Here is a 15040-nt window from a genome sequence, read left to right on the forward strand (position 1 = left end):
TTTTGTCGTTCCAGGAGTGGGTTAGCGTCAAACCTAGCTGCATGGGTAGAGTGAGCGCAGCAACAAGGGGCCCCTTTGGCTGGAGCACAGGGTCTCCGGTCCCTATTCAGTCACTGGGCCCCCAAGCGTGTGACCAGAGAGTTGAGGCTGGGGAGGAGAGGGGAAAGGGGGGGGGGGGGCTGGGCCGCACCGCCCTCCTCCCTCCCGCTCCTCCTTTCTCTCGCGTTCCCCACCGGCCTCCCTCTCAGGCTCTTTGTCTGTCGGTCGGTCTGTCTGTCAGCTTTCACTAGCGCTGGCTCTCCGGAGCGCTCTCTCTCGCTCTCGCTCTCTCGCTCTCTCTCCTCGGTTCACGTGACCGCCTGTTCTCAACGGCTCCGATCACCTCTTCCTGAGGCTGCACCTTTCGGTTGGTAACAGGAGACACTCGGGTGTTGGGGGCAGGATGGGTTTCCTTCCTCCGCTTTTTCCTCCTCGCCTTCTCCGGCAGCTCCGGCCGCTCCTCTTGGCTCGGCCTCTGGCCCTCCACCCCTCCACCCCTCCAGCCTCTCCCAGCCCCCACAGTGCTCGCTCCCTGTCCCCTCCCCCCCCCCGCCCCCCGCGCGGGGCCTCCCTCCTCCCCCACTGCCAGCCCTCTTTGGGGAGGGGGCTTCGGCGCGGGGGACAGACAAAAGGGCCCAGACGGACTTGGGGGCACCCTACTGCAGCTCCCCACCACGTGGCCCCCTCCCTCCGGGGACGGGTGCATCTCCCCCTTCCCCTCTCCAACCAGAGGTCGGGGAGTTCTCAACCCCCCCCCCCCACGCCCGCCCCGCACCATCCTTTCCAGGCCTGGTTCGCGCCAATCTCTCGGCCGCGGGTGCTGAGCCTCCGGGCGCCTCGGATACCAAGGAATGCGCCGGTCGCGGATTGGGGAGACGCTCAAAGGACGGAGGCAGCTCTCTCGGTTCCCAGGCTGGGGAACGGGCAGCCTGAGCGGGGAGACTGGGGCCCCGCCGTTGGCAGGTTCCTGGCCTGTGAGGATGCTGAGGTCTCCCAACCTAAGGGAGCTTGAGTTTCATGGGAGAGACAAACTCTTCGCAGTATAAACTCAATAAAAAAAGGACTAATCTAAAAGTGTGACAAAAATGCCATGCAAGAGCAGGGCTGGACCGTCATCTCCGTGAACTTCTGGCGAACTACATCGTGTTTCCCTGCCCATCTTGTTCAGCATTTAGCACTTAGCACTTAGCCCAGCACTGTTGCTCCCCATCCTACCAACCCCCACTGCCAAAATTTGGATTTAAAAGCGAACTCTCTCTCATCCCACACCAGGATAAAAATTTAAACAAAGGCCATTTAACATGGAAGTTATCTAGTAAATCAGACAAAACATTTTCAAAGCTGTCTCACTGTAAATGCACACTTAGCTAGCGGCTTGAGCCATGGTACTAGCCTGGCCCTAAATACCATGAGTGTGCATTTTAGATCCTCTGGAGGGATAATTGTCCTCAGCCCCCCAGTTGACCACTTAAAACCAGTTTAGTCAATAAAACTAAATCCCCTTGGGGATATTGCCTGTGGGCAGAGCCCCACTTGCTGCACTTTAGGCATATCCTAAGTCAATCCCAATAACAAATTACCCAAATGCTGGGAGAGGATGGGTGCCAGAAGGAATTCTATCTTTCCAGGATTTTAGGGACAGACTTGAGCTGAGAAATGCCCCAGGCTTGATTGGTACCAAGCAGAATGGTACTTGCTTGCAATAAAACCTACTAAGAATGGTCACCACAGCTACAATTTATTGAGCACTTACAAAGTGCCAAGTACATGGTAGGCATCATATTTAATCCCAATAACAGTCTCATGTGGTAGACAGTATAATTATCCCAGTTTAACAGATAAGGAAACTATGGCTCAGAGAAGGTAACTTGAAGAGATCACACACTTGGTTAGTGTCAGAGTTGGGTTTGGAATCCAGGTCTGGCCAATGCTCAAGTCGAGGCCCTTAACCACTAGACTGTCCCACCTCTTTCCCAGAAGGAGTGATTCTCAAACTCTCCCAAAAGGGACAAGGACAATTAGTGGCCAGGGCACAATCTCACTGAAATTCACTATTTGCCAAAATGCAGGTCAACAGGGGCCCAAAGTCATCCTGCTGGAATTGTAAATGCCACAGCCTCCCAAATACAAGTCTATATCCTAGATTTCTATCAGAGAATCCCAAGGACCTGTCCTATCTGCCCATCCCCACAGAAATCCTCCCACTTCCGGTTTCTGTCTTTCCTGGGTAGTGGTGAGATTTGCAGGATGCCAGGCTAAGAGTGATCTTCTTGGAGGCAGTGTTATGCGGGGTGGGGGTGGGCTTGATAATGGACTCCCACTGCCCTACCCCCAGTCCTCCCTGGAGGGAGGACAAATAGGCCCATTGATTCGAAACTCTCCCAGAGGGCATTAGAGTAATGACTCTGGACTGTGTGATGCCTACACCCCCGTTGACCTCCTGACTGACCCCTGCCCTGGGAGGTTCCAAAGGCCACAAATCTCTGTTGCTTGTGGGCCATGTGGTTTGTGGCTGTTTGTAGTTTGGGAAGGGAGGGGGAAATGACAGGGGTAGGGGACACTGCTTCTCACTGTGCTGGGCTTCCCAAGAGAACTAGCAAGGGGCGGGCAGGGCCCCTTCCAAACCCTGCCAAGACACACTGCAACTACTGATACGGCTCCATCATTTATTTTTGAAAGCAGCAGGGCTCTTGGCTCATTTGCATAAATGTTTGCACTGCCTGCTATATTTTGGTTCAGGAGAAGGGCACCAGGGCACAGAACATCACATACATAACAGCTTTGTAACTGAGCCGCTTGAGCCTGCCCTGGCTAGGTGAGCTAACAAGCCAGCCCAGGATGACCCTTCACCTTCTGTGCCCACTTTTGAAAGCCCCTCTAACTGCAGAATCCAGCACCAGTGGTATGTAGCAATAGAAAGATCTTGCCCCAAAGGAGTATTTCTAAGCCAGGTGTCTAACTAAGTGGATGGGTGGATAAGGAAAATTTTGACTTGAAAAGGGCCAGAGTCTGGACTCCTGATTTTTATTATTCAGTAAACACACACACACACACACACACACACACACACACACACACACAAACCTTATTGAGTGTCTCCTATGTGCCAGGCACTTTACTAGGCGCTGAGATAACATGTATTAAGACCCTGTCTCCATCATTGACGTACTCATAGTCTAGCATGGGTGACAGAAATATAAACAGCCTGGTTTGGTGTGCCATCAGAGGGAGGATAAGAGAAGACTGCTAAGGTAGCACTCAGCTAGCAGTGGGAAGGGAGTCTGCAGGGACTTGGTGGGGGGTGTGAGTGCTTAATCAGAGTTTTAAGCATCAATCCCACCACCAACCACCAACACCATCTCCAAGCTGTGTTTTAACCTCTATTACTAACTCCATGTGTGAGCTCAGCAAATGTTTAAGCTCTCTGGGCTGCCTCGGTTTCTTCATCTTCAAAATGGGAGCCATAATGTGAAGCCAGCCCCTGTGTGTCTTGTGTGCCCTACTATCCACCTTGCTTGGTCCTATATCAAACATCGACCCCAGAGTGAGGACATAACTGTCTCCTCAAGACGCATGCAAACTTGTGGCAGAGCCGGGAAGAGTGGGGAATATTGAGAGGTGGTGGCAATGGGAGATGCGGTTGCGTAAAGGGGATGAGGCCCCAATGGAAGATGCGGGTAGAGGTGGGGGTTGACCTTCTATTCTGAGGTAACCATCTTTATTTATCCAACCGTCTTTCCACACCCGCTCCTCTCCCCTGCCGTCTTGAAGTGGGAACAGCACTGGGGGAGGAAAGCGGGCTATTGGGGAGAAGGCACCTCAGGAATCGGAGTCAGGTGTCACCTGCTCGCCCCTCCCCCCCCCCCCCCCCCCCCCGCCCCATGTAGTCCATCTTGAGGACGGAGGCACTGAGGGACCCGTTGTCCGTCCCGATCTCCACCCCTCAGGGATTGGGATCGCCTTAGTTTCTCTCTGGAGTCGAGCATTTGCCCGCACTTTTTTTTTTTTTTTTTTTTTTTAATCCTCAACGTGGCCCACCTTTGAGGTGGAGGTCACCAGTTTCGTTAAGTTTTCTCCCCGCTGAGTGAAGAAGGGCTTCCTTCTAACTCATCCTAAAAGACTCCCTTAGAGCTTCAGGAGGGCGCGAGAGCTCGGGGCCGGCCGGGGCCGCGCCGGCCGCGCTGCCCCTCCAGGACTTCCTGCACTCCGCGCCGCGAGGTCGGCTAGAACTTCGGCCTCCGACGAAGGCAACTCCGCTTCCCTTGAAAATGCAGAAACTCCCGGCCCACACCCCCGCCCCTTGGGCCGCCTCCTCCCTCTTCCCCCGCCGCCCCCGCCCCGGCGAAGGCTCCGCCCCGAGCCCTCGGCGTGGGGGCCTCCCTGCCACCTGCCCGCTGCCCATCCCACATGCAAAGCGTGACCGCCGGGGAAGGAAGCCGAGCGCGCGCCCACACTGGCCCTGCGCCGCCGCGGCGACAGCGAACAGCTCTCGCCTACTCCGTCCGTCTGCGCTTACCCAGCATGCACTTCCAGGCCCCGAGCTATCTCGGAGCTGCAGCCCCGGGGTCAGAGCGGCCGGAAGAAACAGGAAGTTTGGGACGGTCCTAGTCGTGGGGCCGGGAGTCCTAAACGGCAGGCCCTTAACTCCGCGCAGCCTCTCCCTTCCCCCGCCCCTCCCTCTGGCGCACTTCCCTGGGGTCCGTTTCGGGGGCTGGCCTGAACTCCAAAAATCCAGATGTGTTTGGGGGTCATTCAAGGCACACTCCCAGGGTTCCCTTCGCTGTAGCATCTCCGGGCTTTATGGATCCAGGGGTGGGACGGAGGGAGTGCTCCCGCCCTGGTGGGGTGGTAGGCCCCGAGGGTGGTTCGCCTTCTGCCCGTGGAGAGGGAGAAAGACGCTAGATTGGGTAGAGGTGGAGGTCTGGAGGTTAGACACCCCCGGCCATCTCTTGGGCAGGTAGGGCAGAGGGAGAACCTGGTGCCCAGCCCGGGGTTATTGTCTCCCCTGCCTCTGCTAGAACTGCCCTCCGCTCTAATCTGCTCTCCACACTGACTAAGGCTACCCCATTATCCTCAGCAACCCTCTCATTCCCGGGCACTGCTGTTCACCAGGGGCGCCCGGCAAGGGAGAGCGAGTGTGTAATGCAGCCCCTGCCTGGGGCAGAAAACGCAAAGGGCATGCCCTGCAGAAGGTGATCTCCTTCCTTTCTCCCCTTTGGCCAGGTAGGAAGGACTGAATTCTCAGTTCTCTTGGCCTCCCTCTTGCTGTCCATCCCCACGCCAACCGGAGCTAAACCCGTGCCACAGGCAACCTCAGCTAGTCCAATCAAGCCTCTCTTGGCCTATAGCTGATAAGGGTATAGGTCAGGGTGGATTCCAGTGGGCCATGTGGATCTTAGTATGTCAGGTTGTGCAGACATCTTCCTAGATTTCCTGAGAGAAAGGGGTAGAGGAGAACAGGCTGAATATTTTGGAACTAGGAAGGTGAAGGGGAAAGCTCACAAGCTGTGGAGCGTGCAACTGTCCCAGACAGTTTTACCCCCAGGCAGAATTAATTGGCCTTTCTTCTACTCTCCCACAGCACAGTACGATTCATACCTCTATTATCACATTGCATTGTAATTACTTGTTTACATGTTTCTCCCCCTTGCTAGATGGTGAGCTCCTGGAGGGCAGAAACTATGCCTTATTTATCTCTGCAGCTCCCTGCACAGATCCTAGCTCACAAAAGGGCTGTTGAATAAATGAACTAGAAATGGAAGAGATTCAATTAGATGACCTCCAGGATCTCGTTCAGCTCTAATATTCTGTGATGCAATTTAAACATGCACCCATAGATGCACTTGCACATGTGTAAACACACACACAGAGCAAGCAGACAAACACCATCATACCACAGTCCCAGTGTCAGTGTAAGACCACTCCTTGGAAAGCGAACAGATGTTACATGATGCCAAGTAACTGGCCTTTTGAAAATTGAATCTCCAAACCTAAACATCTGAAGTGTCGACAGCCAACGTCACAACTGGTTTGGCTGATTTTTTTTCACTGCCCTGACTTTTTAGGCGGCCACAACCCTGCGTGTAGAAACAGTGAACACTCGGGCTGAGAGGGCCCTCCAAGATGCTCTGGTACAACGCTCTTCATTTTACAGATGAGAAGGTCCAATGTCACACAAGAGCAAAAATGTCAGTCCCGAATTCTCGCCACTTGGAGCATGCACATGTATGACACATGTTTGTATGCAGACAACTGCCTGGATCTGCACAAGTGGCTGCTGACATGCATAGACGTGGGTGCATGTGCCACGAAACTATACCCGGGCACACCCTCCCCCAACATTCACCTAGCAAATGCGGATGGCCCCACCCCCATGAGGCTGCCGGTCTGGGAAGGGAGGGCAGGGGTCACCCTGGGCCTGGGCAGCCCTTGCCAGAGCAGGAAAGGGATGGAGAAGCCTACAGGTTTGCAGCTGTCATTTAACGTGCTCAACTCGCCCAGCTCCCCTCGGCTCTCCTCCGTCTGCAGAGGGCGAGGAGAGGAGACATTCCGGGCTCATTCCAGCGAGCTGTGCGCACGCTGCAGGCGTGGTATGTGAGTAAGCGGCTCGCTTCCAGCTGCTGCCTTACACTTCGAGGGCTGACAGGCAACCCCCTCCCCCCAAACAAAACTCGTTACCCACCGCTGGCCTCTCTTCACATGGGCATGATTAAGGCAACCGGGACCGTTCAAGCTCTTCTCAAAAGGAGAGAAATTATGGCTTTTTCTCCACCTCGCCTGGCCGCCTTTCCCCAGGGACTCTCCTCTCAGACCCACCTCTAACTAGAAGCCGAGGCAGACTTAACCCCCCACCTGCCTCTGATAGCCTCATTACAGCATGCTACTTTAACACTCTCCTGGAGAGTTTGCACCCTAATCATTGGTGCCTACTCGGTTTTCACCCATCAGGGTCCTCCCTCCCACCTCCACCCCACTTAACAAGAGCATCATCCCTCCCTTGCCTTCATAGAGTGTTTCATAGCTTTCAAAGCGCTCTCCCGTATGTGTCTTACTTTACCTTTACCACAACCTTGTAAGTCAAGTATTAGTAGCTTCATTTTACACACCAGGAGACTGAAGCTCAGAGAAGATAAGCTGCCCAAGGTCACACAGCTAATACCACAATCTCCATCTTTGACTACAGAGTGCACACTTTGACTCGCCCAGTTGATGTCTGACTCGCCAAAGGGAGGGAGCTACCTGTCTGCTTCTTTTGTACCTCCATTCTACCTGCTGGAGGACTGGCTCTGTACACAATGGGCACTCCAAGACCTGGGTAGACAGACCAATGGTACAAACAGCAAATCTTGGGATCTCCAGGAAGGGAGAGGCATTTACAAATTCTGGTGTTGTGTACCACCAGAGTCTTTTCAGCAGCTCCCACCCCTAATGTCTTCTCTCCGTCCTAACTTGCTCAGAGAGAGCAGTGCCAAGCCAAAAGAGGAGATCGTCCCTATGGGTGTAGACCCCAACTCTCCCCTCCCCCTCTCCTTTGGGGCTTGGGAGTGTTCAGATCTCATGAATAAAGCTAATATTGGAACTAGTCATATAACAGTTAGAGAGGGACTGTTCTCTGGATCCTCCTTTGCAGGGACGCACTGTGCCAATAGAATGCCCTGAGGCCCCAGCCCTTTCGGGCTGGCTGGCTCGAACTGAAGGCACCCCCCTTCCTTTATGAGTCTCAGCTGATTTCCCTTGAGAGCCGCCCTGCTCCGCAACCCCCCCCCCCCCCCCCACCAATCGGACTCCCTCACTGTACCTGGGCCCCGCCCCTACTGTCCTCAGGGGGCGTGGCCGGCCCTAGGGCAAGCTGGGGCAGGAAGTGGTTGCAATTACATACTCCCGACCCCGCACTGGCTGCCACTGCCTGAGCGACAGTGCTAATTCGACTTGCCCCAAATGTCAGTGTAAGGGCTGGAAGAGGGCTCAGCCAGGGGCTCCTGGGATGGAATGAAGCTCCTTTCCTAATGCAAAGAGGTTTCCAAGGCTGGACAAAGCTGGAAGATTCAACTGTCTGCGGTCACAACCAGGGATACAGGGAGGAGGGGGTCGTGGGTCTTCATCCCCAGCCCAGCATGGCAGCCACTCAGCACCACCATCCCCTTTTAACCTGGCCACTAGCTAAAAGCAGCTTTTACCTGCTGTTTGCCTCTCCTCAGCCCCTGCTCAAGATTGCCAGGACAGCCCTGACCCCTCCTACCAAAGAGGACAGGCTTTGATCTACTGCTGCAAACCACCAGAACACAGTGGCTTTATACCCACTATTACTCCTGAGTTTCTCAGGCGCTCTCATCTGGGGCCAGCACTGGGCCAGGCGGAGGGTGTGACTGGTGTGGCCATCGCTATGGACAAAGTACCTAGTAGAAAAAGGGATAGGGGAGTTTGAGAATGTTAGGCTGGGGTGGCTTGAGAATCTCTGGGGTGGCCTTTCACGGAAAGCATCTTCAGCTCAGAAAATTGGGGCTACACTAGAGGAATGGGGTAGATGGGGGTTCAGCGAATAGGCTGGAGGAATGAAGAGTATATGGAGGTACAGAGGGTAATGGGGATGAGTGAAGTAGTTAGGTTAAAAAAAAAAAAAAAGGCCTACAGACCCAGTGGATACGACCCAGTGGGCTCCTCTTGCCCTTCACTAGGATCTTCTGCCGCAAGCACCAGGTTCTTTTGGTATGTCTGCACTCTGCAAAGCCCGTACTTAGCAGTTGCCTCCCCTGCTTCAAAGCCCCATTTCACATCTACTAAAAGCTCCACTCCTTTCCTTATTCTATTAAAAGTCCCCCCTTCTGCAGGGCCTGCCCAATCTGCTGAGGTGGGTTGGTGCTCACTTTGGGGTTGCCCAAAGAGGAAAGTCTTCTCTCCTCAGGGCACCAATTCTGGCAGAAGTCAAAGGCTTGGGAGACTACTGATCGGTAGCCCTTTTCCCTGGGTTTCCAGGTTCTCAGGAGTCTGGGAAGTTGAGTCATAGGCAACTTCAGGCTCCACAGACAGCACAGCAAGAGAAAGAGGGAAGAGAAAAAGAAAAAAGGTGCAAAAAACAAACCAGGGGGCAGGACTCTTAGCCCTGCCTTTGTCTTGTTTCACTCACAGCTGGTGATCACAATCAGAAGATGGTCTTTGGATACGAGATGATGACAGGACATAGGATCAAATGAAGGAATAGGGATGGAAGTGTTTTGTAAACTATTAAGTTTTATACAGATGTGATTACCATTATTATTACTATGGGATATACCATTATTATTACTATGTATTACAAATTTTTATTTTGCTCTCGTGGATCTGGTTTATTCAATACTCTCCTTAATAGAGGTATGTGACACAGACCAGTTAACCTTGGAGCTTTTGAAGCCCTGAGTAAAGCATCGTGTGTGTGTGTGTGTGTGTGTGTGTGTGTGTGTGTGTGTGTGAGAGAGAGAGAGAGAGAGAGGGAGGGAGAAAGGGAAATGGATAGGAGTGATTAGGTGGAACCCCTTCCCTCAACATTTGTCCCCTGGCTATAATGAACAAGAAGAGACTGGAAGGAGAGTCCTCATGAATCATATGGCCAGAGAGGTCTAGGAGACAAGTCTTGTTTGTTTCTGTACCCTCAATACTCAGAACAAGGGGGGGGGGGAAGGAGCTCAAGCATCCAACATCTGCTCATCTAATGACTGATGGAAGGAAATGAGAGAGGGGTGATCCAAACCTTCTGCCTCCTTTGCTGCCACGACAGTGCCAGCCACGTGCAAATGCATCTCAGCTTCTTTCAGCCGCAGGAGTCCCATCCCACCAGTCGTGTCCCCTAAGTGCTGGTAAATCCTTGCAAGTCTGTAGCAGCAAGTCACTGTACCCCTGATGTCTCTGCCACAACAACAGAGTGTTGTGGGCTGGTGTTCAGAGACCCAGCACACAGCCAAGGCCACTCGCACCACATGTGTCATTGCTATTTGCTTCTTCACAAGGCCTCCCAGACTCTTGCAAAGCCTCAGGACTATTCTGAACATCAATCAACAAACAAATGGGGTCGTGGATGGGGAGGCACTTTGTGACCTGCAAAGCCCCACATGAATGTAAGGGATTATTGCACTGTATTGCAAAAAGAACATTCTGATTCTCTGATGGTTGTGGTTATTTGGATTCTGGCAAACAGAGTTTGCTGCATTATAAAAAGTGTGTATTGGGGGTGGGGGTATCTGCACATGTTCGTGTTCAGTGATAAGACTCATAGGTAGAAAGCTACCTGGCCAAATGACACAAAGGGTCATTTAGATCATGTGAGGCCAGTATGGCTAAGTTAATAAGAATTTTCTGGCTCTCTATCTTTTTCAATATGTTTTTATATAGGTGTTCTCATCAGATTCTCCCTACAACACTATGCCACTGTTAAGTTCCTCTGACTTGAGTTCAGTAGAATAAAGCACACAGTGAGCTCAGAGGAATCTACTTTTGAGACTTGCAGGCTCTGAGAACTTTGCCTGAGAGAAATTTTCAGGCAGAGAAAAACACGGTCTGTGTAGGTTCTGGCAGGCCGCTCCAGACACATGCCAACCTCGCTCCATTCTCTGTCCCCACACACGGCAGCTCTACAATGCCTCCATAATGACCTCCAGACCAACAAGAAGGTTCTCTTTCAGTCATTCACTCAACAAACATGTTTTGAGTGCTTTCTCATCTGTGCCAGGCCTTCTGCTAGGCCCTGGGGCTACAAAAATGAAGAAGCCTTCAACTCTCACCATTCCTCTCTCACCTCTCTAGCAACATGTTTTGTGGAATCTTTTTCCCTTCAAGGTTCTCCTTGATGTTCATTTTACTCTGCCGAGAGAAATCAGGGCTAATGGTTTTGAATCTAGTCCGGTTGTTTAATCTCTGATGGGTTAATGAAGGACCCCTTTAGAGGGGGAGGTGCTCAGGACATCAAATGAGGCTCTCAGACATGGAGCAAAGGTGTCACAAACTCCAGAAAAGACACGAACCTAATCGCACCCCCGCCACACACACACACACACACTCAAAAAGTCAGGAGAAAAATCCTGCAATCAGTGTTGTGTGGGAATAGCATTCTTACCTCAGGTTCTGTCAGAGCAGATGCTTTGGATCTAGAAGGCCTCCCTGGCAAGTCCAACTTATGCTGTCACTTTGCAGGGGGCAGCTAAAGGGTTGTCTGTGTTTTTAATGTTTGTTTTTGAGAGAGAGACAGAGAGACAGAGTGGGGGAGGGGCAGAGAGGAGAGGGAGACACAGAATCCGAAGCAGGCTCCAGGCTCTGAGCTGTCAGCACGGAGCCCTACGCGGAGCTCAAACCCACAAACCGTGAGATCATGACCTGAGCCGAAGTCGGACGCTCAACCGGCTGAGCCACCCAGGCGCTCTGCTATAGGGCTGTCTTACTTGTCCTCAGTATATGGCCTGGCCCTGTGTATCCTTGCTGGGAAAACCCTGGTTAGTTAACTAGTACATTCAAATAGAATGACTTCCTGGATTTTGGAATTTTCTAGTTTACTGAAAGGTTAAGCTCCAGCTCCTTTCTTATTTAGCTTGTTGGTGTGGAAAAACTTTCTAACATGCATGAGCCCGCTTTCTAGATTGTCAGTAGAGTCCTCTGAGCAACTTGATGGAATCTCTCTGTTGACTGGGGCACCTTGCAAGGATTTATCATCAATGGATCCCAAACCAGGGTCTCCAAACCCATAAAATCCTGGGAGAGAGTCTATGAATTGTGTCTGTATTTCATAAAGTTAAGTGAAACATACATCACAAAGCTGCAGAGGTTAACTACAACATGAAGTGTTTTTGGCTTTAGCTGGAATTGAATGACTTCAGTATGACTATCTCGGGCTGATCAGAAGTTCTGGCAAAGTTTTATTTGTCTCTGATACATTTTTAATTTTTAAAGTTTATTAATTTAAGTAATCTCTACACCTAACATGGGGCTAGAACTCATGATCCTGAGATCAAGAGTTGCATGCCCTTCCGACTGAGCCAGCCAGGCACCCCATATCTGATATATTTTCAAATGACAAATTATTACTTGAAAATACATCTTGTTTAAGCAGATAAGTGTTTTGAACACAGAGGGTTAAGAGCACCAACTCTGGAACCAGACCACCTGGATTCAGATACTAACTTCAAAAATTATTAGCTAAGAACGTATAAACAAATTGTGGTATATCCATATGATGGAATATTATTCAGCCATAAAAAGGAATGAACTACTGATACATGTTATAATGTGGATGAACCTCAAAAACATTATGTCAGGGTGCCTGGCTGACTCAAGGAAGTACAGCATGCGACTCTTGTTCTCAGGGTTATGAGTTGAAGCTCTGTGTTGGGTGTGGAGCCTACTTAAAAACAAACAAACAAACAAACAAACAAACAAACAAACAAAAACATTGTGCTAAGTGAAAGAAGCCAGAAACAAAAAGCTACAGATCATATGATTTCACTTAAATGAAATATCTGGAATAGGTGAATCCATAGAAACAGAAAGCAGATAGGAATTTTCTCTGGCAAGAGGCTGGGTAGGGAGGAAAGAGGAGCAGCTGCTTAACAGGTATGGAGTTTCATTTTGGGGTGATGAAAATGTTTTAGAACCAGGTAGAGGTAGTGTTTGCACCCAGCTTTGAATGTACTAAATGAGAGTGAAGTTTACACTTTAAAATGCTTAATTTATATTACCTGAACCTGACCTCAATTAAAGAAACTTAGTTGCTGGGCAACTTTGGGCAAGTCACTGAACCTCTCTGTACCTCAATTTCTTCATCTGTGAAAGGGGAAAATAATAGTAATTACCTTATGATATTGTTATGAGTATTACATGAGTTACTATTTGTAAAATCCTCAGAACAATGTCTGGTACATTCTAAGCAATGTATAACTATGTTTAATGGGGTCCATGAGGGGAAAGAAATAATAAAACCCTTGGTAGCAAAAAGTTTGGGGACCTCTAGTGAAGATGAAAATGGAAAAGTGCTCAATGTATTTCAAGGTGTAGCCCAAGAGCCCTCTAGTTTCTAATTCTCAGTAGACATTGTTAGAAATTCAGAGTATGAGGCACCACCCCAGACCTATTCAGTAAGACCCTGGGTGGGAGGGTGCTTTGAAATTTGAATTTTAAACAAGCTCCCCCCAGTGATTCTTATGTATATTAAACTTTGAGAAAATTTGGTGTGAGAGGTTAGGCTGAATGGGCATGGAAGGTGGAACACTGTTCCCTGGATTTTTTAAAAATCTAAATCCCATGTCTCTACTTATTTTTAAATCATCTTGTGACTTTCTTCCCAAGATGGACAATTCTTCCCCTAGAGCCCCTTGCACTTTAATGAGCAAGAACAGACACACAAGGATACATATAAACACACAATAACAATGTATCTTTACCAAGTTATCTATAGCAGCAAAACTATGTTGGAAGTGCTATGCTGGGCTGTGTGGAGGACACAGTAAAATGTGGCCCCTGCCTTCCAGATGCTGACGAATTCTAAGAGACAAGATGGCTCCTCAAAAGGCTGGGGCATCATGTGAGTGGTGGGTCTGAGAAGTGGTGAGTATGTGGGGACTGGGGGATTGGGAAACTGAATGCTGGGCAGTACTTGAGGGGATTCATGCCCCCATTGAACGCCTACTGTCAATCAATCCCAAAGTCTTCATGGAGTGCTGTCTGCTTTAACACTGCCAGGCATTGTGGGAGATGCTGCTTTCTATGGCAAAGTGCCTGCCCTCAGATGGGGAGGTACTAAGTCACAGAGCACAGAAAATCACTAAGTGCTAAGCAGTACTTACCTGCAGGGCCAAGAATTCACAGGCAAAGTATTCAGAGAAAGCTTTGTGGAGCAGGGCTTGAAGGCTTTAGCAGGTGGAACAGGACTCAGGTGTAAGCTCATGGAGAAGAGGGAGCATAGTGATGTGTAAATTAGGTAGGGCATCTCAGTCCCATGCCAACATCTTTAAGCCTACACAGAGGTACCACCACAGCCAGAGGATGCGAAATTGGGTGAGCACCCACTGAATGTGGGCCACTGAACTGGGCACCATTCTCAATACTCTTTAGCCTCTTTGGGGGAAGAGATAACAGTTTTGCTTAAAGGTCTTGCTAAATTTTATTCTTTTCCCCTTGCCAAAAATACACTTTTCTTTTCATTATGTTTGAGTTGTGCTTTTATTCCCATGCTTGAATTAAGCAGGTGTTCCCAAGTTATGAACTCTAAAAACTCCTCACGCTAAAAAAAAAACAAAAACAACAACAACAACAAAAAAAAAAACAGCAATGGGGCACCTGGGTGGTTCAGTGGGTTAGGGTCATGATCTCACAGTTTATGGATTCTAGCCCCACGTTGGGCTCTGTGCTGACAGCTCAGAACCTGGAGCCTGCTTCGGATTCTGTGTCTCCCTCTGTCTCTCTCTGCCCCTCCCATGCTTGTGCTCTGTCTCTCTCTCTCAAAAATAAATAAACATTTAAAAAAAAACCCCAGGAACTACTATGGGGCATCTACTAGGTGCCAGGCACTGTTCTAAGTGCTTAACATACAAGAACTCCATTGATGTTTGTAACATTTTCAGGAAGTATTTATTAGTCTCCATTTTACAAATGAGAAAAGTGAGGCTCAGACAAAAATCAAGGATCTAAGTTGATATCGCTAGTAAGTGAAGGAGCCAGGATTGAAACCATGTCTGTATAACTTTAGAGACAGTGTATATCCATCCACTAAGCGGGAAGACAAAGACTAAAGGAGGCTAAAACTTAAAACCAAGTCTTTAATTGGCAGGAAGGGAAGCCAGGTATGGGCTTCAATTTCCCCACTATGAGATAAAGGGATTAGATTATTAGATCATCCATTCATTCATTTACTTAACAAATACTTGTAGAGGGGAATCTGAGTGGTTCAGTTGGTTAAGCATCTGACTCTTGATTTTGGCTCAGGTCATGATCTCAGGGTTCATGGGATTGTGGGATCGAGCTCCATATGGGGCTCTGTGCTGACAGT

Source organism: Leopardus geoffroyi, chromosome X, assembly GCF_018350155.1.
Source record: "Leopardus geoffroyi isolate Oge1 chromosome X, O.geoffroyi_Oge1_pat1.0, whole genome shotgun sequence".
NCBI lineage: Eukaryota > Metazoa > Chordata > Mammalia > Carnivora > Felidae > Leopardus > Leopardus geoffroyi.